The sequence below is a fragment of the Microtus pennsylvanicus genome, chromosome 9, assembly GCF_037038515.1.
Source record: "Microtus pennsylvanicus isolate mMicPen1 chromosome 9, mMicPen1.hap1, whole genome shotgun sequence".
NCBI classification, from domain to species: domain Eukaryota; kingdom Metazoa; phylum Chordata; class Mammalia; order Rodentia; family Cricetidae; genus Microtus; species Microtus pennsylvanicus.
In genome coordinates, this window is record NC_134587.1 from 37,143,008 (window position 1) to 37,168,527 (window position 25,520).

The following is a 25,520-nucleotide window of genomic DNA, read 5'->3' on the forward strand; positions in this document are numbered from 1 at the left end:
AGATATATACATAGATAGATAGATAGATAGATAGATAGATAGATAGATAGATAGATCTATATATTGACAGACACATATATATGATAGATTTAGAGATGGAGATATAGACATTAGATATAGATATAGGTATCTCTCCATTGTTTTATCTATTCCTCTAAAAAGACTGACTAAAACACTACTTTAGAAAAGACATCTTTGCCTAAAAATTCTACTTTCCTGTCTAATCAATCAAGTTTGCTAAAATGTTTATTCTTCACCAATTCTTGTGGCTATAGGACTACTCTGACTAATGTACTAGCTTAACATTTCCTAAAACACTAACTACAGACTTCTAGTATGTGCCTGTCTGAGAGTATTTACTCAGAGGCAGTATGGCTTCAGATTCCATAGGAGGCAAGGGAGAAAAGAAGACAACCAGTTGAAAGACAGTCATGGAGGTCAACAAGGTCAGCTGGCTGTGTGTTTTCTTTCACTTGAACTTGAGATAGCTCTGAGCATCTCATCTGATTTGCGCTTTATTTTCAACAATACTTTAGGAAAAAGTGTACATCAAACAGAGGGAAAAGATGATAAACTACATTTTTGATTCCTCAATCCTTCCTTAGACACAAAGCTGAAGGAAGGTTGATAATCTAGAATGACAGAGGAGAAAGATTATTTTATAGAAGGAAGATTTCAATAGTGTTATTTGGAAGAAAAATAGACAGTAAATATTCTGAGGTCTCAAATCTAAAGACAATCCTGTAACCTAAAGTCTACCCTGACCTTGATCCAGCCACAGTGTTCTGACGCGAAGCTCTTTTAGTATCCTTTATTATCTAAACTTCTGGTAGACTTGAAAACAAAACCATTAATAGACATAATATTTGTCTGAATATCCAAATATGCTTTCCTGGCACTGCTGCTGGAAGACAGGTTGTCCACAAGAGGCGATACTGCACCAGTCTATTTCCTCCCCCTGGATTCTTTATCTGGTCAATAGGGGCTAGAACTAACAGGAAAAGATGCTTTGTTTTTCTGCTGTTAGATACTAGATGATACAACTACAAGCTACCAAATACAGAGTGACTGAAAGTAATAAAAATATAAAAAATAAGGAAAGAGAATCTTGGGGCTTTAGAAAGATGGCCTCCTATGATCTCCTTGTAATAAAACTTGTAAATATTTGGCTTCCTCCCTCTCTCTCAAAAGTGCATGCTGCATCTCTTTCCTCCTGCTTTTCTTCTTATACAACCAAAGAAAACTGACATTCCCTTATTGAGCAGCACAAAACTGTGATACAGAAAGCTGCTGTAGGTCCCGCAGGACATGAAGGCATTGTCCTTAAAGAGCTTTGAATTTAGATAAGAAGACAAAATATAAAGAAAAATGTATTAGCAAGAGGTGAAAAGCTCCTAGTAGGTAGCTGTGATGTTGATTAGCCCCTGCTGGTTATCTAAAGTCTGATTTTCAGTGGCTGTGGGGAACCATCAAAAGTTGCACACTAACTGCACTGTCACAGAACAGGAACTAACAGAACAGAGATTCAGATGTGACTCTGTGACAGTCAATGATTGTGCTCTTCAAAAAGCTGCAATCAAACAAAGGACTCTATTTTATAAAAAGGAAAATAAATATCTGGAAAACTGCTAAGAGCTCCCAATGGGGTGAGGGAAAGACAGGATCATGATTTCGTAATGCCTGCTTATTGAGCTATTTAGAGCAAAAAAAAATGCCTATATTACCCTTCATATAGCTTGGGGATCATCCACAGGATTTGGTAAAGTATCTATGCTGTGGAACTTAGTGTGGGTAACACTGAGAGTGTGGATGCCGTGCTTTTGAGATAGATTGATGAGTACTGAGCACTGTCAGGAAAACTGCACCTTAGCCTTGTGGGACAGAATCAGTGATGGAACTGCCAGTGTGCAGGCCTCTGTGGCTGTGTAATTGCTGTGATAGGACACACTCAAAAGACATGAGTTAGAGCGACTACCCTTGGTTGGAAGGGTATTTGTCTACCCACTTCTTTTTTTTCTGCTATGGCCACGGTCTGAGGTTACTTAGCAGTAAAATGAGGCAGAATTTAAACTGTAAACCTAATATGATGTCCAAGGTGAAAAAGCACCAGAATCAATTTAAAACAATTAACATTAAACTTCACATATGAAAAGAACAGAAGTACATTGGAAAAGTGCTAAATTAGGGATTAAGAAGAAGTTAGAGTCATCACAAGATAGAGAAACAATATAAAGAGCGCAACATAAATGAAAACAACCAAGGCTGTGAGGCCACAGTAGAAATGACTTTCATATAAATATGGAGAGCTACAGCGCTAACATATGCTAAAGCTATAGGAAGAGCAAGGCATGAGTAAAATATATAAAAATATAATAAGAACAGAATCATATTTCATTAATTTGACAATTATAAATCGTACTAAAAGCTAAGAAATGAACAAGTAATTAGAAATAGAGTATGAGTGGACGGCAAAGGACACTAGCTTGATCACAAGACATCGTAGCAAAACTTGTTTTTCCCTAACACAATACAAGTTTAAAGGGACTATGAAGCTGAGAGATGCTGAGATAATGAGAAACTATGTTTCCTAATGGAAGGGTTCTCATGTATGTCAGTTAATCTGTTGAACTTAGAATGTTTTCAATAAAAAAAATCTTAAAAATAATTATTCTCATTTGATTACTAATAATTTTATATTTAAATACTTTCTTACTTACTGATATCTCTAACAGGGACTTTCCTACCTCAAAGTTAAAATGAAAACATTGTGTTGTGTCTAAGTCACTGTCTCTAGACCATTAGATTTCCTCTATTGCCTGCTCTTCTCCTCAAAGAGTAACCAGGTTTTTTTTTCCAAAGTAATTCACCCACAACTTTCTTTCTCCAAGCTCTAGCCAAGAAAACTGTGGCAATGTGTGTGGCACATATAATAGATAAAAAAAATTCTTTTTCTATTAATTAACATTTTTAATTCTATTAGTTATTAAAACAAAAATCAAGAATCAGAGTTTTAAAAGCTTTATTTACAAATTAGTTTTGCTCATGTCTCAGTACTATGCAAATTTGCACTTGCAAATATGATTTCACAATGCTGTATTTTTTGAGGTATAACATTTAGCCAATAAGTCTGGAAACTTGAGATCATGATTAATGTAACTAGCTAATTAGGTCCCAGTCTAATCAACTAACTGTCTCTGACTATCTTTTCTGTCTCCTCACCATCTATGTAGGTTGTATGCAGCCAAACATGGCTCCTTTCCAGGATGTTATATAAGTATTTCAAAATTTGAGTTTCCTTTCTTTTGCTGATTTTTTATAGCCAAGATATTTTTCTCTTGAACCTTAATGGTGTTCTTTATAATATGTCTAGCAAATAAGTAGAGTAAAAATCTGAGTATATTAGGACAATATCCTGCTATGATATAGCTACAGAAACTAGCTTAGTGACTTTTTTCTTCCTCCACTTTTCAGCATATCATCAAGTAACAGACACACTTTTAATAATTTAACATGAAGACCTTTACTCAACTCCATTGTATTAAGCAGTAGTTAGTAAGCAGTTTTCAATATTGACACAGAATATTAACTTTTTGATTCACCAATTTAAAAAGACACTGACTAAAAGATTGAGTAAGAACACAGATCTACATTTTACAGCTTCAATAAATAAAGAAAAAATAAAACACCAACAAGATATACTAACTAAAGTAAATGATGGGGAAAGGTAACTTGAAGCTAGTGGAACCAAGAAACATGCAAAAAAAGCTATTCTAATATGTAGTAAGACAACTTCAAATAAAACAAGTCATAAAAGATAAGAAACCTGACTTCATGTCATCAAAGAATAAGACAAAAATATTAGCACAGACTTCTTGATGGACAGTTAATATTTTGTCATCTTCTACACTTGCATCTAGGTAAATTGTAATCAAAATTGTTTAAAGGTTTAGACTTATTATCTAGGATTGTCATTTTCTAGGTCTTTTTTGATTCTTTTAAATCTAGGCACATATAATGGGGTATTGATTTGTTTTAGGGCCCCTTAAGACCATCATGTTTATCTAATGGGGGACATCCTTTCTGATAAAATGAAAGTTCAGAGCAAGAAAGTGAGTTGCCATTTTAATTGGCAAATTGTGGGATAGAAAAGGAATTATCCAGGTCAGAGATCTTTCATCCTCACTCTTCTGGAAAACTTTATGACAACTTGACATAAGATAGAGTTATCTGAAAGGAAGGACCTTCAGTTGAGAAAAATACCTCCACAATACCCAGCTGTAGGGCATTTTGTTAAATAGTAATTAATGGAGAATTTCTCAGCCCATTGTGGATGATGCCATGCTTGGGCTCGTGGTTTGGAGTACTGTAGGAAAGCAGGCTAAGCAAGTCATGGGGATCAAGCCAGTGAAAAGCACCCATCCATTACCTCTGAATCAGCTTCTCTCTTCAGGTGCCTGCTTTGTTTGAATCCCTGTACTGACTTTGAAGATGAACAACGCACTGGTGGTTTTGTGTATCAAATTAACACAAGCTATAGAGTCATCAGAGGAAGGAGCTTCAGCTGTGGAAATAATTCCATGAGATCCAACTGTAAGGTATTTTCTTATTTAGTGATAAATGGGGGAGAGTTGAGCCCTTGGTGGATGGTGCCATCGCTGGGCTGTTGATTCAGGGTTCTATAAGAATGTGAGTTGAGCAAGCCAGTAAGCAGCTTCCCTGTATGGCTTCTGCATCAGTTCCTGTTTCTGGTATCCTGCCCTGTTTGAGTTCTTGTCTTGACTTCCTTCAGTGATGGAATAATGTGGGATGCATAAGTGATGCTTTTATTGGTTGATGAATAAAGCTCTTTTGACCAATGGACAGGCAAAATATAGGTAGGCATAAAGTCCAAGCAAATATACAGGGAGGAAGAAGGCAGAGTCAGTGAGATGCCATGTAGCCACCCTAGAAGAGAGATGCTAAGAGCAGCCTAAGGAAAAAGATGCCAGAACATAACTAATGCCACGGCCATGTGGTGATACATAGATTAGTAGAAATGGGTTAATTTATATAAGAGAGAGTTAGCCAGTAAGAATCCTAAGCCTTGGCCAAACAATTATATTTAATATGTTAGTCTTTGAGTGGTTATTTCATAAGCAGCTGTAGGAATCCAGAGGGTGGAGAGAAACCAGTCATGTGGGACTAGACTAGATGGAGAAAAGTCCTATCTTCAATGGACAGCACTGTTGAAGTATAAGCCTAATAAACCTTATCCTGACCAATTTGCTCTTCAGTCATGATGTTTTGTTACAGCAAAAGAAACAGTAATTAAGACAAATGATATGGGAGTGTAAGCCAAATAAACCATTTCCTACCCAACTTGCTTTTGGTCAACGTTTTTCATTGCAGTAGTAGTAACCCTAACTAAGACAATCAACATGTAAATTAACATGAAACCACATTAGAGAGATGTGGGTATGTTTCAGCTTGTAAAAATCAATAACTGTTACTGGCCACATAAATCAACTCAAAAAATAACCACACAATCTGTTCATTAGGCACAGTAAAGGTCAAATCAGCATTTTATCATAACAGCCATGAAAAGAGCAGGCTTGAAGGGATTATACCTTTACTGAATAAAAGTAATATATGGCAAACCAATAGTCATTATCACACTATATGGAGAAAAAGAGTTTCACTAAGATCAGGAACCAAACAAAGTCATTCGCTCTTAATTCCTATTCAATATAATTTGAAGCTATAGATAAAGGAAGAAACTAGGAAATATACAAATAGCAAAAGAAAAACTCAAAGTATCCCTACTTCCAGATTGCATGATTAAAAATATGTGAAACCCTATGGCCTCCATTAATATATACTTAAATCTGAAAATCACTTTAAGAAAAATAGCAGAATAAAAAAGTAAATACAAAAATAGCACCCTTTCTATGTTCTAATGACAATCATACTGAAAAGAAATATCAGAATAACTATTCCATTCACAGTATCTTGGGAGAGATTTGAAGGGGGAGGGGGCAGGCATGGAGGGAAGCAGAGAAAAATGTAGAGTTCAATAAAAATTAATAAAAAATAAAAATAAATCTTCTACCTTACAAGGCTCATGTAATATCTAGAAAGTGGAATGGAAGATGCAGTTTATAAAGGTTTATAAGAGGACAAGGGTGGGTAGCCCGCAACTCCTCACTACAGGGAGCTCTGTGAAATGTTGGTTTCTGAACTTGGCATGGCTGTTGTTTGGTAAGCTCAAAGCACTGTACTCACCTGCTGAGTCAAGGTAAGTTAAGTTGTTATGATAATGTCTTAGTTACTGTTTCTATTATTCTGAAGAGACACAATGATCACGTGAACTCTTATAAAGGAAAAACACTTAATTTAGTGCTGCAGCCAGCACAGCCTGGATAGCCTAGACTGGCTGCAACTCTTATAAAGGTAAAACATTTAATAGGTAGCAGATATTTTCAGAGATTTAGTCCATTATCATTAGAGAGCACATAGTGGCATGCAGCTTGACATGGTATTGAAGCTAACCTACATCTAGTTAGACAGGCAAGAGAATGTGGTCAAAAATATTGGGCATGAGCTGAGCATATGTAAATCCTCAAAGCCTATCTTCACAGTGATAAAGTTTTTCCAACAAGGCTATACCTCCTTGTATGAAGCCTCATCTCCCAATATTATCTCTACTTTTGTATTTTATCAAAATGCAGTAAATAAAATATCAGGGTCAGGTCAACTCTGGTCAAACCAGGAGAGAGAGGAAAATGATTAGTGATATTTTTTCCTAGCCAAGGAATTAATAGCATTTAATAATTTCTTAGAATGGGAGAGTTATCTTTCTTTAGGGGTAGTCATTGTTAGATTGCCCATGCTCCCATAGGTGACCCACATATGTGCATAAGGTCAGCGCTAGGTGATCTCAGTAGATTATTAAAAAAAAATGAAAAAAGATCATGAAGTTGAAAGGGCGAGATGTGGATGCAACCTATGTGAGAGGAAGATACATTTTGGGTTCTGGGAGGAATTAGAAGGAGAGAGCATGGAGTATAAGAACAATAAATATTGGCTATATACTTGTAATTTTCTAAAAAAAATAGTGTAGGGTATATGTAACTAAATTAAAGCATACTAGATAATGCATCTTCTATTTCTCTTTTATTCAAATCACTGTTATTTTGGGGCTTCTGATATAACTACATTAGCATGAAAATGCCAATTTTATAACTTATTTTAGGGTGATGTTTTGTCCATCTTACCTGGAATTTTTTGAACTTTTGTTGCCATCATTTAATTTTCTTGTCAAGATTCCAAAAACGTGGAGGCACACAAATATATAGGACAGATAAGGTTTTATTTGTTTAAAAAGAATGAGTTTTGGATCTCCTTTATGTCAATTAGAGTGTCAAATTTGATTGACTTATACAGATCTCTCTACAGGGCCTGAGATGTGAAGACCTAAAAGAATGGGATGGACTATGGTCTAAAGGTGCAGGCAACCTTATTTCAATTCTATGGGATGTTTATGCATTGTGGGGGTTTGAAAGAAAATGACCCTCAAAGAGAATGGCACTATTCAGAGGTGTGGCCTTGTAGGAGGAAGAATGTCACCTTGGTTGAAGGCTTTAAGGTCTCTTTTTCTCAAGCTCTCCTCAGTGTGACCCTCAGCCAACTTTCTGCTGCCTTTTAGTCAAGATATAGCCATCAACATATCTGCCTGCATGCCACTATACTCCCTGTCATGATGATAATGGGCTAAATCTCTAAAACGGTGAGGAAGACACCTCAAGTAAAGATCTTCTTCAGAAGAGTTGTCATGGTCATGGTGTCTCTTCACAGCAATAGTAAACCCTACCTAGCCAAGACAGAACTTGGTGCCATGGAGTGGGCTGTTTCTGTGATTGGCCAGACTATGTGTTTGTTTGCAGGAATTTGAACTTTTATACTTTGTGTTTGGGAAGCTGTGGAATGCTTTGAGCACTGCTTAATGGACATACTAATAAGAGCATGTAAGTAGCCTCCTGATGTGAAATGTCAGGAGCTGGCTCAAGAGGTTTCAGAAAATTTTAATAAGTTGCCTAGAATCATTCTTATGATATTTTGGTGAAGAAAGTGACTGCCTTTTACCCTTGTCCAAAGAGTCTCTCTGAGGCTAAAATAAACAGTTTTGGAATATTTCCTGTGGTAAAAGAAATCTCAAGGCAGCCTAGTATAGACTCTGTTGAGCAGTTTTTAGTGATAACTACAATGAAGGTTTATAATGAAAAAGAGCAAGCTGAGCAGATTAAACTAGAAAATGTAAAATTTGAGGAGAAAAGGAACACCTGGAAGTAGAAAGGGAGCTAAATCTTATGTTCAAGAAAATAAAGGGATTAACAAATGAACTAAATAGAATAGTGTCCCCACCCAGCTAAGTTTCTAACTCGTGGAATGAAATTAAAGAAAAGTTTAGAGCCTGGTGTGCTGGCGTGCAGTCTTTAATCCCAGGACTAGGAAGGCAGAGAGGCTGGGGGAATCTCTGAATTTGAGGTCACCCTGGTCTAAAGATCAAGTACAATGACAGACAGGCTTAGGCAAGAAAGGAAAACAGAAAGCTGATAAAGATGTAATTAAACAAGGGACAATGTTCCAGTCCCAGTAAGCAGCAGAACTTGGCAGCTTCAGCTACGTGATTCTGGCTTTAGAATTAGAGATAGAAGAAACCGGTTATCGAAGTTGTCTCTGTGCCCAAGCACAGCAGCTGAGGCCAAGCATGTCGAAGGGGTATCCTTGAATGAAGGATTTGTAAGAAGGTCATTGTGTGAAGCTGTGAAGTTGCAGCCTGGTTTGCCCTGGAGAAACCAAGACATTAGGAATGGCAGAGTCATGGAATAAGTCATGCCAACAAATGATGCTAGCAGGGAGTGGAACCAGCCCAAGAGAAAGAAGTGCGCTTCAGTCAACAAAGTTGAACTGAACTGAAGATGTAGAGATCATATTAACATCAAGCATGAAGATGCAGAGTTTGGAGTTTGTCCAGCTGGTTTTCAGGCTTGCTTTGGTCCAGCATGTCCTTACTATGCTCCCTTCTCTATATTTTGAAATGGTAATGTTTATCCTGTGCCATTATATGTTATGAATATGTGATCTACTTTGTGATTTTGATTTTTACAGAATGATTACAATTAAGAGGCTTCCTTTATCTCAGAAGAGACATAGGACTTTTAAACATTGTTGAGACTGTGATAGACTTTGGAGACTTTGAAATTGGACTGAATGAACTGTTTGCTTTACAATAAGACTATATGCCTTTAGGGGTTAGAGTATGGAGGGCAAATTGATAGTTAATCTTAATGAGGAGAGACTATCTTATTAATTGGTATAGGAGGACCCAGTCCACTGTGAACCTCCTCCTCCTCATCTTTAAAATGGTGACCCTGGAGTTTATTAAATACAAACAAAAAAATGCCTAAGCATGAATGAACTAACAAGTAAGCCAGCAAATGGTATTTAGCCATGGATTTTATTTCAGGTTCCCGTCCTGACTTCCCTCAATGTTTCAGGGTGACTTGGAATTGCAAGGAAAATACATACATTTCTTCCCAAGGTGAGTTTGGTCAGAGTATTTTCTCATGGCAACAGAACAGTATGGAAGCAAGAGCTCTATAAAGGAAACAATAAAAATTAATGAGTTACACATAAAATCTTACATTTTGGAGTACAGTTTAACAAAATCAGGGCTATTGAGAAGTAAATTAGGATGAGATAGTGGATCAGAAGGTTTTCTTTACACCCTTTAACGCTCATCACTAATTATTTGTCCTCTCGATTCTGTACCCACTCCTGGGTAAATGCTAGTCATTTAAAGTCTTTTGAGATGGCCACCAATTTAGGATAGAAATGAATTGTAGAAATTTTGATGCATAGTGCATTTTTCCGTAAATCTCCGTCTTTTAAATGGTGCTACTCAAAATAATGGGGACATGATTCATAAAACGATTACTAAACTCTTTTCCTTGCAGAGAGAGAAAAGAAAAAGAAACAGAAAGTAATTCTTTCTGACATTTCTTTATGAACTGAGTGAATAATTGTTAAGAAAGAGTAAGAGAAGATGGCTAGAATTGGAAAATGGGTTTTCCAGGTTAGATTATGACCACCTCTATTTGGGAACATCACAAAAGGATGACTGACACCAGACGTGAGAGGTAAAATCTGAAGAGGCTATGACAGAGGAAGGAAAGAAAGACAATAGTCTACAACCAATCCAGGAAGTCTGAGAAAGAGTTTTATGATGGGGACACAGGGAAATTGGGGAACAGCAATAACAGTGGTAGAAGGAATTGAGAGAGTTCATGCTTCCCAGAGTTTGTGGAATATAGACATTTCCACATATTGAGGCCATAGAAATGTCAAAAAGAAATCCTTGTCTTTATTTTTACCAAATTCAATTTCCAAAAGTAAACACATGCAAAGGCTGATTATAGCTTGCAAGAATGGAGCTTCAAAGATCTGAAGGGATGAAATTGAATGTGGTTATGTGCATGACCCCTTTTTTTAGTAATCTAGTTTTCATTTTATCATTTTTGAAATACAATGGCACTTAATTAAACAGCAGAGGGAAATGCCCATACCAAAAAAAAATATCAGTATTCTTAGAAGAAGACTTTTTCAGTCTATCATTGTTACAAATTAAATATGCATTAATTGGTTGGATAGATGGTTCAGTTGCCGAGAGCTGTAGATGCTCTTACAGAAGACACACATTTAATTCCCAACACTTTCATGGTGGCTCACAATCATTTATGACTCCAGTTCAAGGAATCTGACACCTTCTGTCATGCAAGGGCACTGCATGCAAGTGGTGTTTAAAAGTACATAAAATCAAAACCCATAATATAATAATAAACTGTTTACTTAAAGACTCACAAAGAAAGTTTAATAAATGGTGGGCTTACATACAGAGGCATATTCAGGAAAACAGATATGTACATTAGTAGAAAAATCTCTTCTTAATAACAATTCTAAATAATAATCTATTGTATATTTTCATCAATGCCACAAATTAACCTTGAGATTGCATAGCTGAAATAAATGTAAGTAGAAAAATAATCCTAAATTTTGGCATGTGCTTTGCACAGAAAGCACATGGTTGGAAGAGGAGCCATTCCTAATTAAAGAATATAATGTCACAATTAATCAGAGATGATCCCTTTGAAATAGTCCCCCCAGACCAATGGTTTTGCTACCATTGCATTTTTTTATATTCTGCATAATGCTCTGGCAATTAACCTTATAAATTTATTTTCTAAGCAACTCTCTTAGTTGATAAATGCAGTTAGGGCCAAATACCAGCAAAGTTATTGAATAACGATCAGTATATTCAGAATGAAAAATAACCTACTTTCTCGTAAAATAAGCTATGAATAGACTTTTCTCTGTAATTAATGTTGCTGAATTTCATATGTACATGAGAAATTTTTCATTTAAATCCCATGTGGTAATTTTCCTTCACGGAGAAGCCCAAAACTTCAAGGTCATAAGACCGTTGGCACACCTTCTGTTTAGTAATTGTACTTATGTTATTGCACAAGTTTTCTTTATCTGGACTCTAAGCTGGAAGTTGAGAATTTGATAGTGGAACTCACTCTGTTTTTTAACACATTCAGATTTAAAAAGATAGGGAAATACTAAACACTATTCCCAAAAGCAAAGCATATGCCCAACAGAGAACTAAAATGCTCAAATTAGTGAACGTTAAAGACAAAAGTCTTTGGAGGAGAATGGTAGCAGGGAACGAGGAATGCCAACCTCTGACATTTCAGAGCAATATTTCTAAGGTGTAGTCATTTGGAATCTCCAAATATCTCTGGACATTTAATTAGAGGCCTGGAATTCAGTTCAGCTCTGCACCTGGTTAGTAGAAAAAGCTTTTTAAAAATCTCATTAAGTTTGTAAGAGCCTTGACTGCTTTATCTGCACAAAATAGAGATTTGGTTTTAAAATTGGTTTATTTTACCTGAAACTAAAATATGTGTGACTTAGAAAATGTTCAGTTTCTTTTTTCTTTTAGATATTAGATTACATAATGTATACACAAAAAATTGTGTGTGTATCATCGCTTATACTTTGTTAGGTTGCAACTTTACATACAAAAGATAGAACAGCATAGCCCTAAAAAATTATATCATATATACTGCACCCATGCATATTTCACATACATATATTGTAGTTTCAACCTCACCTTTTCCAACAAATCTTCTGCATCCTAGTATATTTAATTAAACTTTGTTTCCTTAATCTAATATCCTATTTCACTCCGGTTTTAAAGTTCTTTTTCATAACCTTTCATTTGTCTCATTGATTTCTATCAATAACCAAGTCTAAACAGCACTTCTCCCTTGTGATTTTAGGATCTTGATGTTCATAATTATCACCATGTTTTTTAGCATCAAAAACAACTTATAACAATTTCTGGCTAATATTACCAACCTCTGTGTAGTACATACAAGAAATAGTCAGCATATATGGATAAAACTAAAATCCTTGATATTTTGAACAAACCTATTTTTTGTGTTGATTTTTGTTCTATTTACTATAATAAACTAGAAATAGAGAGGGACTCATGGGATGAATCTAGGTATGTGGATTTCATCAGTGAACCATGGAGTTAGTCAGGCACATGGTACTCAGGAGAAATGAAGAGCCACGTGTCAAACATAGATTAATGGAAACAGGTTAATTTAAGCTATCAGAACTAGTTGGAAACAAGTCTAAGACAAAGCCAAGCTTTTGTAAGTATTAAGTCTCCATTGTCATTCTTTGGGGTCTGGTGGTCCAAAGAAAACTCAGCAGCAATTGGTTGGTCCAACACATGACATGACCATACAGAGAAGTCACATGAGACAGCACTGCCACGGTCACTGCCTGGGCCTCTCCACCAGCACTCACAACAGTTGCTTACTGTTTGTGGGATTCTGGAAAGATGACTCCGCAACTTCCTAGAGCTGGGGTAGGGATGTGACTCAGCTCTCATGGACACAGTACCTAGAGCCCTTAACAAATGAGGTCGCTTGCTGGACTGACTCTACAAGGACAAGGCTAACCATCAGCACCCTGTGCTAAGAGCAGCCACACAGGGGAAGACATGGTCAATTAAGGTTTGCCTCACACTGCCAGAGAAGACTGTAGATGCACAGAAAATCAGGTCCAGACTGAGAAAACCACTAAAATGGTACATGTTTGAAAATGTGTTTAGATCCTAAAGTAAAAAAAATAAAATGTGTATAGATAACCATAGAAAAATTAATTAATAAATATTTAAAAAATAACAAAGACTTAAAAGAGAATAAAGTAATATGAAAATAATAAGCCACATAAGGATGGTATCATAACACAGAATGTCTGGATACTAGATAATTCTTCGTTTATATACTGCGTGGCTTTTGAATCAAGTTGATACAAGCTAGAGTCGCCACAGAAAGAAGCCTCTGCAGAGGAAATGCTTTCTTGAGATCCAGCTATAAAGCTTTTTCTCATTCAATTATGAGTGGGGGAGGGCCTGAGGGCCCAGCCCTCTGTGGGTGGTGTTATGCTAGGGTGCTGTTCCTGGATTCTATATGAAGTGTCCTAAGCAAGACAGAAGCAAGGCAGTAAGCAACACCTCTCCATGGCCTCTGCATTAGCTCCTGCTTCTGGAATCCTATGTGCTTTTAATTCTAGTCCTGATTTTCTTCAATGATAGCCAGTGATGCTGAACTCTAAACCTAATAAACCCATACCTCTCCAACTTGCTCTTTAGTTATGCTATTTTATCACAGCAATAGAAACTTTACATAAGACTGGGCAGTGGCGCATACATTTAATCCCAGCTCTGGGGAGACAGAGACAGGCAGATTTCTGTGAGTTTGAGGCCAATCTGGTCTACAAGAGCTAGTTCCAAGACAGGCTCCCACTACAGAGTAACCCTGTTTTGAACCCCCCCCCCCCAGAAAAGAAACCCTATCTTACACATATTGGTACCAGTCTTTGACTGGGGGGTATGTCTGGGACAGACATGGCTATGTTTTTGAGAAGATTGTAGAAGGACTCTGAAACTTGGGGCTAGAAGAACCATTGGGTGTTAAGAGCTTAGTGGGCTTAGTGGATTGCTCTTTAGGAACTCGGAAGATGAGACTGTTGAGACAAGTGCAGAAGATGGAGACATGGCTAGCTAAGTTTCAGAGGTTTGGAATAAGTTCCTGTGGTTCTTGCTAGCTAAAGAATCCATTGTGATTAACAAGATACCAGACGTACTAAGACAAAATTTTGCTTTGAAGGCTATTTGATGCTGGTCAGCTGGAGCTAAGAAATTCATGGTGATTAAGAACAGACCAACATTACTGAGGTTACATCTTCTGATATGTGCTGAGAGCACAGGGAAGCTATTTTCCAAAGGCAGTCAATTTTGTACATCATGCTAGCAGCTAGACTTGGTAATATTTAAGCATCACTCAGGTGTTAAAGGGGTCATGGAGAGCAGTTGAGGATTAGCAATATAAGTGGCCAGAAAAGGCCACTGGTGAAGAAAGAGCCTCAGTAACAGCTGAAGTTGGAGGAATGAAGAGAATGCAAGGAAGTCGAAGCTTTGCAAACTAAGGAGAACCTATGAGAGGCTATTGGTGAAAATGCAGCCCAGTTGCAGCAGAGGATCCCAACATGTTGGAGATGCCAGGTTCTTGGGAAGAGCACAAACAACAGTGGCAGCCTATGAAGTGGAGCCAGTCACAGCCTAGAAGACAAACTGTATGTGCCTCAGAGGACAGAGCCAGAGAAGTAACCTAAGCTCTAGGGGAGAGTCCAGGAGTTTTTGAGTTGATCCCAGATATTGGACAGTTGGAATTATGTTTTGATTTGATTTTGTTGTGACTATGCCCTGATTTTTTTCCATCTTGAAGTAAGAAAATAATTTACTGGAGCTCACAGTTGAAAAACTTAAATTTAAAAGACTTTGTAGTTTTAAACAGATCGGCATTTTAAATGAACTAAAATTTTTAAATGTATTTGAGCTTGTAAGACCATGGGACTTTTAAAGTTAGTTAAGATCTTGGGGATGAATAAGAAAGGGTTGTGGCTTGATAGTGATGTCTTTATGTGTCAGGTTAACAAGGGATCAGTTGTATTGGGTGGTTTTGTGTGGCAACTTGACATAAGACAGAATCGTCAGAGGAGGGAGTCTCAGCTGAGGAAATGCTTCCTTGAGATCCATCTGTAAGGCATTTTCTCATTTGATAATCAATGGGCAAGCTTCCAGCCCATGGTGTGTGGTGTCAGCTCTGAGATGCTGGTACTAGGTTCTACCAAAAGGTGAGCTGAACAAGTCAGGGGAAGTAAACCAGCAAGCAGCTCCTCTCCATGGCCTCTGCATTGGCACCTGCTTCTGGGATCATGTCCTGTTGTGAATTCCTATCCTGACCTGCTTTCATGACAGACAACAGTGTTGAAGTCTAAGCCTGATATACTCATTCCTGGCCAATGTTCTCTTTGATCCTGGTGTTTCATCACAGCAACAGACACCCTAACTGAGATAGTTAATTTAATTTTTTGAAATAGTAATGAATAAAAAGAGAGATATTGGATTGTGGGGAAAAAAACCTACTGATTTAAACCAGCCTATATATTTTGAGAATGTCTTAACTTCAAAATGGAAGTCAGTAAATGTGTTGTTTTGGGGAATCTTTTTTTTTTAATTGGAAAAAAAATTAAAAGCATCAAATTCACTATACATTGATAACTGCAATATTTTTCCCCAAAAAAGTTAAAAAATTTCTTCTTCCTGGGACATGTGGGCAGAACTAAGCATCATGTGGCCAGTCCAGACTAGTTGACATGAATGTCTAAATCTTATGTTTTTGTAAAATTTTCCTGACCATGACAAGTAACAACTAGTAACTAACACATCTAAATAATGGAAAACACTCATAACCCATCAAATTACCTAAACCACCCACCCCACCTCTTGGGAATGTGAGTGTCATAGTCTCTAGGTTACTTCCTGTTGTCTGGGGGTGATAGCATGTTTGGGGAACCTTGAAAATTTAGGATAATGGTCAAATCCTGGGAGAGCTAGCAATAACATTTGTTTCCTAGTCTCTGTACAATGGAAAAGTGCAAGACTTATCTGCATTCTTTACTAGGATAGTATATGAGGCTGACCCATCTTAGCTAGTGGCTTTGAAGCTGTTCTCAATGTACAATTCTGAGGAAACTAAAACAGAGGCACTCAGAGACCATTCTGAGATGCTGGATCGCCTGGGCCACCTGTTTTCACTAGTGTCTGGTTTCCTTCTCGGGCTATTGTAGGTTTTGTAGGTTTATTTCTTTATATCTATAGTGAGGATTTTCCAGGGATTTTTTTTTTTCCTGATAAAACCAGATCTCTGTCAACATTGAAGGAATCCACAGCCTTTTGGTTTCTGTAGAAAAAAAATAAATTATAACTTCTTCCTCAAAGCAGTACCTATTCTGACTTGTTTTTTAAGTTATAACATTCCTAAAGCATCTAGGCTGGTTTAATTTAGAATCTTGCAATCCCATGTCTCTTGGCAGCTGTCATTCACTCATTAGCAATGAGAAAATCCAAAGTCAACTAGTCACCATAAAGTATGCAGACTCTCTTTGTATATTTCATCTCTATGTGGCTTATCCTTTTTATATTGTTTATTCTGTCTTTAAAAACTTTATCTTATTATTCATAAACAACGTTTTGCATATGACTACTTCTATTTTCATTTCTCTTTTGACCCTATGCACATTTTTAAACAAATTGTAACTTGTTTAGATTTTTTGCTAATTTAGATCTGTCTTCACTGAGCACCTGTAGCATACTCTGACAAATATTAAACTGCCATTCCAGATGTTACATGACTTACCTTAGCACATGGCACTTGAGACTGGCATTGGTAGCTGGATCCAGCCTGCAGGTTGCTTCTAGTACAATGCATCTCTGTGCTGCCAAGCACCTGCCCAATTGAGAGACTGCAGGACTAAAATGCCAGATCCAACTACTTATCCAAAACTTTTCTTAACTTTTTCAGGTTCTGTTTAGATATCCAACCCCCCACATTGGATGCCAAATGTAGACAGATTTTTGTGAGGGGGGGGAGTTCCAATTCATACAAAAAGATGACATGGAGACTTTCAATTAATTGTGAAGACTCAGACTGTAGCTTAGACTTTGCTTAAGTTTCTTGAAACTTAAATTAATATATTGATATCAATCTACATTTTGTTTCATGGGTTTATACCTCTCTTTCTTCTCATACCTCCTGTTTCTTCGTCATGGTCTTTGGAATATCTCTCATTCCTTGATTCATCTCCTCTTTGTTTCTCTGTTCCTGAAAGTCCTGCCTAATATCTTCCTGCCTAGCTCTTGTCCACTTAGGTCTTTATCAAACCAGTTATAAGGCACCTTGGCAAAGACATGTCTTCACAGTGTGAAGATAATTCAACAGCAGAAACTAACAAAGGAGATGTAAAGATATTAAGGTTGAGAAATTTAAGTCATTTATCTAAGAAAATGTTTTAAAATCTATAAAGATATTTTAGGTTGATAACACAAGATAGAAACTGGTTTAGGTATGAAAATTTGGACTCATCAATGTAGAATAGATTAGAGCATTTTCTCCAAATTTGAAAAATAATAATGTACATTGTGAATGTAATTTTACTTGATATAATGTATTGTTCTTTATGTATATAGTTTCACTATGTTAAACTTAAGACCTTTCCTTTTACATAGATAGATAGATAGATAGATAGATAGATAGATAGATAGATAGATAGACAGATAGATAGATAGATAGATATAGATATAAATATAGATATATCTTACTCGGTTACTTAAGCTTTTGCTGTTTCTTTTTTTTTTTTTTTGAGGTCCCTAGAAAACATTCTTTAAAATCAAAAGTAGGCTAATCTCAGAAAAAACATTACAAATTTCTCTTATATGTAGATTCCAGATTATGTTTCCTTCTGTGTTTTTTTTCTTTCTTTTTTTTATTGAGAAAAGGAGAAAAAAAACAAGTTTCCACCTCCTCCCAGCTTCCCATTTCCCTCCCCCTCCTCCCACCCTTCTCCCCCTCCTCCCACCCTTCTCCCCCTCCCCCTACTCCTTTCCCCCTCCCTCTCCAGTCCAAAAAGCAGTCAGGGTTTTCTGCCCTGTGGTAAGTCCTAGGTCCTCCCTGCTCCGTCCATATCTAGGAAGGTGAACATCCAAACTGGCTAGGCTCCCACAAAGCCAGCACATTATGTAGTATCAAAACCCCGTGCCATTGTCCTTTGCGTCTCATCAGCCCTCATTGTTTGCCATGTTCAGAGAGTCCAGTTTTATCCCATACTTTTTCAGTCACAGTCCAGCTGGCCTTGGTGAGCTCCCAGTAGATCAGCTCCACTGTCTCAGTGGGTGGGTGCACCCCTCGTGGTCCCAACTTCTTTGCTCATGTTCTCCCTCCTTCTGCTCCTCATTGGGACCTTGGGAGCTCAGTCCGATGCTCCAGTGTGGGTCTCTGCCTCTATCTCCATCCATCACCAGATGAAGGTTCTATGATGATATGCAAGATATTCGTCAGTATTGCTATAGGATAGGGTCATTTCAGGTTCCCTATCCTCAGCTGCCCAAGGAACTAACTGGGGACCTAGGCTTGGGCACCTGGGAGCCCCATGCTGTTTCTTTTTGTATGAAGACATCAAAGGAAAGCTGTTAACTTCACTCTCAGAATTTCTTTCAATGTATACATAGGTTATGGTATGTTGTTTCCACATCCATTCCATTCAATTCTAATAAATTTTTAATTCTTACTCTGATTTTTTGATTAATTATTACTATTCAAATGTGTATTGGCCAAGATCCATGACTTTGTGTCTGTTCTGTAATTTCTCTTGCTGTTGATTTATATGTATATTGTATGCAAATAAAATACTCAGGAGTAAACCTACTCAAGCAAATAAAAGACCCCTGCAGTTAAAGTTGTAAAGCACTGAAGAAAGACATTCATTACATAACAGAGTTCAGAAATGATACATGCTTACTATTTAAAAAATGCTGCGAAAATGCTTATAAACAGAAACGATCTACAGATTCCATGTAATCCCTACCAACATTCACATGAATTTTGTAAACAATTTACAAAAAGTTTATAAGTATAAATAAAACTTTATAAAGCAACAATCTGAAAAATTCTCATGGAAGCGCACAAAACCATGAATAGCCAAAGAAATCCTATTTAAAAGAATAAATAATAGATATTCCATGATACCCAATAATAAATCATGATATATGATCAAAGCAGCAAAAACAATTTTCATGAACAAAGGAGACATTTATACCATGGAAATAGAACAGTTGACCCAGAACCAGACTTTAACTGATTCAACAACTTGATTGTTTTTAAAACTACAAAATAATACATAGGTAAAACATTTTATAAATGCTGCTAGGATAACTGGATATCCATATGTAGAAAAGTGAAACTATCTCACACTGTTATAGAACTCAGTTCTAAATGACCGAATACCTTACTTTGGGTTCTGAAATTCTGAATTTCTAAATGAGGTCATAGCAAAAATACTTTAATATTTAGATAAGGACAAAACCTTTTTGCAAAGTACTACAACAGAGTAGGACATCATTGCAAAAAAGAAATTGATGAATAGAATCATATGAGACTGAAAAGCTTCCAAATTTAAAAGATGCACTATTAAAGTGGTGAAAAGACAGCCTTCGGTGTAATATTGATGCTATCTTTTTGCATGACGTTGCATGGAACTTATAAAGAACCTAAAGTTTTAGATACCAAAAATTAATAATAAGCTGATCAAAAATTAGGTTAAAAAATGAGGGAATATATTAAATATATAAAACATTTTTTCAATATTTAGCCATCTAGAAAACACCAATATAAATTACACTAACTTTACATTTTACAACAGTTTGAAAGTCTATCATTACAGGAGAGAATTATGCAAAGTTGGTGAAGTATAATAAACCATTTTATACTGTTAGTGGATATGACACCCATTTCACACTCTATGAAGTCAGTTAAAAGTGTATTATCATATATATATGCATATAGATGTGTGTGTGTGTGTGTGTGTGTGTGTGTGTGTTATAGGAGGCCACTAGCTGGTTCCTGGCTGCTGAGCCCTGAAATAACCACACAGAAAGTATATTAATTAAATCACTCCTTGGTCTATTGATCTAGCTTCTTATTGGCTAGCTCTTAAAGCTTAATTTAACCCATTTCTATTAATCTGTATGTCACCATGTGGCTGTTCCATCGAACATCTGTTTCTGGGGGGCTACATGGCTTCTCCTTGACTCTACCATCTTTCTTTCTCTCTCTCTCTCTCTCCATATATATATATATCTTCCAGTCTAGCTATATTCTGTTAAGCCATTGGCTGAAATCAGTAACTTCTTTATTCATTAACCAATAAAAACAACAAATATGCAGAAGAACTCAACACACACATATAATATTTATATACATATATATATAAAAAATATTAGATCTATCTATACCATCCAAGAAAATATACTCGAAGGGTTTTCAGTCCACATTTTCCAGAGACAAATGCATGTTTATTTTGGCACTTTTCACAATGATTTATGAAACATACATGCCTATTGGCAGAAGGATAAAGAATCTGTATCATACATAACAGTAGAGATTTTAGACATCTGACAACAAGCCGGAAACGTTCTTTACAGAAAATTGGATATAGCTCGAGATCATCATGTTTAAGAAAATTAATCTGGGTTCTGAAAGACAAATTGGGCATGTTATCTTTCATATGAACAATTCATCCTATGTATGTCTGAAAGTACATATATCATATATGACATAACATTATTAAATAGGAACTGCTTTGGAAGCAGAAGAGCATGAATTGGGAGAAGGAAAAAAAACAATGATTTTGTACATGATTAAATTACATGCTGGAGTTATGCGAAAAAAATCTTTGTAGTAAAGCCTATTATTTTGTATAATAAATTCATAATAGTGTATTTTAAAGTATGGTTTCATAATTTATATCACATAGGAATTAACTGAAGGTAGAATTAAAATGATAAAACCTCCACAAAGGACTATACCGAAAAATTTTTATGGTCATGAGTTAGGTACATAACTTTGTGATGTGTGGTTTTCATTATGTAAATTAAGTGGAAAACTTTTTATGATGCTTAATTACAATCAGAATACTAATTTCTAAATGCCAGATAGAACTAGAGTGGTAACAGAAGCACTGAAAAATAGCACAAAATGTATGATGTGATGAAACTTTTTCATTTATTTGATCATTCTTGTGGGACTATAACCTGAATTTAGGGCTTCATTAACACTCAGCAAGCATTCTTGAACCACAACCCCACCCAGCTCCATCTTGATCTCACCTTCTTATGTTTTAATTTTAAAATAATAGCAAAATCAAGAAAGTAGAGGTTGTCCTTCAATGCCCTTCCTTGTTACAAACACAGCTGATTAGATTTTAAGAAGGCTCACAGTAAACTACCTACATTACAATAATCATTTCCAATTTCACAGATTTTATGAGGGATCACTTCTGTGTATAGACAACTTATGATTTAGGGAACTGTGTAATGAGATGTGACCACCATTGAATTTTGTTTAGACAATTTTTAAATCTAAGTTCTGCAGTTTTCTCCATGTGTTCCTCCTATATTCACCCTCTATTATTCCTAATAGAACATTATATCAGTTGTCTCTTAGAGAATGTCATATAAGTAACATCGTATAGCACATTCCTCTTTAGACTGGCTTCTACACTTATAGCACTCAAAGTTTTATGGCTTGAAAGATTATTTCTTTTTACTGATCAATAATATTTCATACAAATTCTTTTAAGATATGAACTTGGAATATTCTTCTAGACTTTCACATAAGGATGACTTATATTAAAGCTATATTTTTAAATTTAAACTTTATCTAAATGAGACTTGATGTTTTATTAACTAACTATATCATGCTGTGCAACTATAATCAGGCATTTTTGAATTATTCTTGTTAATTACTTTAGATATTGTTTCATAGATGATGGTATCATCTGTACAGTCTTGTTTTTTTTCTTCCTTCCCAATACTAACCCTTTTATTTCTTTTTATTATTACAATAGCTAAAACTTATAAGACAGCACTGGAAAGGATTGGATCAGAGCAAAGCATAAGTCTCATGTTTTTGGAATGTGTCTAGTTTCTCAGAAGTGATTTCAATAAATATTTTATTTTGTAAAATGATGTGTTTTGGATCAATTGATATAATCATGATTTTTTTCTTAATGTTGTTTACATGATGGAGATTGGACTTATACCCTCCTATGTGGTGCAAATGCTCTTCTATTGAGCTGAAAAAGAATATTGTTGCAATACATTCTCTCTCTTGCAGGACTAGATGATTACTATGGTATTAGGGTGTTTTATTATAAGCAAACCTGGTCTTATGTCACAGTACTTGCATATATGACCTGAGCCCAAAATGAGGTGACCAGCAGAAACCATATTCATGCCAGTGTGATGCTCACTGACTCTCAGAATTGTGGGCACCATAAAATTCCTCTGGACAAAAACCACCCAGTCTTTCTTACCTCTATAGTAATAGAAAATAGACTAAACTGAGTAATTCAAATATATTTGTAAGAAAATTATGATTTTTCTGTTTTGTTTCTTTTTCTGCCTTCTTGTATTTCTTTTCTTCCTTATTCTTGTTTCTGCAACATCTTTAGTATAGCCATTAGGTGATACTTTCCTCAAAATGAGTTAAGAAGAATACATTTTGCTTACATCTCAAACAAGTTATAGAAAATCAAATACCTTCTTCAAGGTATTATAGGATGCAAGGGTCATGTCCTCTAGCCTTGGTGATTTTGTTTTAGAAATATCTTAAACTGTTTACTACTATAACAAAATGCTATTAACATTGTAGCCTAAAAGGTGTAAATATTTTTCCATAAAAAATCTAAGAAACTCTTTTCACTGTCCTTGATACCTAATGAAATTCTTTTCATAAACATTTCTTTATAGTTTCTTCACTACATCTTTGTTTTTTTACATTTGTGTGTAGGTGTGTTCATATGGTATCATGAGTATAGGAATAGAAAAAATATACGTTTGTGTGCGAGTAGGCAAGTGGTTGATATTGGGAATACACACACACACACACACACACACACACACACACACATAACATTTTTTGAACCCAATCTTTGAAAAAGTATAACTCGTTCTAGTGACTATTCAGTTCAGAAGTCTAAATATATGTTTTGATCTTTTGAAATTCTGCATATATGAAGGCATTTATTATGAGCATGCAAAATTAATGTTATGTTCACAAAAAGAAAAGTGGCCTAACAATCAACAGACAGTATCATAACAAAAGGGAGAAGTAATAAAGGTATAATGTAAAGCCAACAGAAAATACTTTTAGTCTTGTGTCTCAAAATGATTTTTGAAACTCTATGCCGGCTTTTTGACAAGCAACATTGTGATAAGCCTGTTCTTCAACATCTAGGCGGTCACATATCCCCAGTTCTCAGAGAACAGACCCACCACGTTCAAATCATAACTCATCAATAGTCATTTCACAAAACAGGATACCATGTCACTCAGAATCTCCTAATTTACAACTCTTTGATCATTCAATAGCATCCAGTTTACTCTTTTCTTAATAGACTACTTACTATGAAGGACAAGGCCCAATCCCAATACTCTTTAGTTCAACTGCTATCTAGATACAGAACTCAATATATATCCCTGCTCAAATTCCTATTATGACATATATGTCTAATTTTCCTGGATATCTATCTTGGGAGAAAATGATGGCATGATGTGGTTTAAAATATTTAAATTCTAAGAAATTGTACTTCAATCCAGCGAGTTACCTGTTTTCGTCCCGTGACAAGCATTGTGTGACGCATTCTCAGCAGTGTATACTAGTGTATCTGTGATGGTTTGATTGAACATTCTTTTTCTATGCTCAGAATGAAGCTTGAGGTCCAAAAGTGGGTGTGTGGGGTGAGACAAAGCAAGACTGCTATTGGTGCCTGGAGATCCTACTATCTGTAGTCTCCTCCTGAAAAATTCAGTGTATTTTGAGAGACTATGGTGTTATTAGAGCCCCTGGTTAGGAAAATAGAACAGGAGCATATACAGCCACCATTTTTGAAATGAGATGTGGTTCCTGGGAGTTTTGTGAGGAAAACTGATGAAAAAATGTCCTGTGTTTAGATCTGTTCTTTGTGATTTTCTCTGACTCCTAATAAATTTTTTTCCAGGCTTGACAGAATCTTGCATCTGTTTTAACATACTAGATAAAAGGTGTCTTAGAAAGTTAGGGCACAGGGATGGTAGAGACAGATCTTGATAGGTAAAGAAGCATGGCAGGGTGTGCTAGTTTATATATCAATACCACCTAATAAAGACGACCTCCTTTAATTTTTTAATTTTGTTCTTTATGAATTTTAGTCTATTCTCTTACAATAAAAGAAGAATTGCATTCACCAGAGGGTAATGTTAGCTCTAGAGACTTTTTTCACTGGATTATTGGAAGCTTGTCTCTTATTTTCTCTGTGTGTGTATCTTTTTAATCACCTGAGCATTTCTTCAGTTTTTCTGTTTGATTCAAATAATTCTGTTTCCTTGGAGATGTGGCATCTGTCTTTTGCAAAGCTTTGTCTTACAATAATCTATGCTAACTATTTTATATATTTAAAACTGCAATGCTGCTGATAGTTTGACCATGCCACAATGAGTATATAGATAACATAAATTGGACGTTTTATTCTTTATATTTTTGAGGGGTCACAAGTGTAGGGGGTGGACATGGAAAGACTGGAAAGTGAGTGTTATTGGGGTACATAATGTGAAATCAACAAAGATATTTTTAAAGCTTGCTTTAACTTCTTCGTTTAATTCATTTGACCATGATTTGGGTTGGGTGTCTTCCTCCTTACAATTGTGTTAGTAGCAAAGGAAGAAAGGAGAAAGGGAAAGAGAGAGGAATGGAAGGAGGAAAAGAGGGATGGAAGAAATAAGCAAGAAGTAAATGAGACGGGGAGGAAAAAAAGTAGAGAAGGAGGGAGAAATGGGGAAGCAAGTGCAAATGAGCAAGCAAGGGCACTTGAATTTTACAGGCCAGCAAAGGCAAGCATGAACTGAGTATTTGTCCTTGCCCATGGGATTTTGTTCTTTACTCTTCTGCATGCGGTGTATCTGATAGAATCTCCCAGATACTGCTTCTGGTTTCAATTTAAATGTAAACTTAATGGTGTTTAGGATTTGTTTTTTTTTGTTGTTGTTGTTGTTTGTTTGTTTTTATTTTTTTGTTTTTGTTTTTGGCTAGGACTCAATGGTATGAATCTATTCCTTCTGTTTACAGATGCCCATTGTCTGCTCTTTCTCTACAATATGGGTTTTTCTTTAAGTAAAGAAATTTTGACTTCTGTTCTTAGTTTAAACTCATCTAAATAGACTTCCACTTGGCTGGCAGATGCATCTA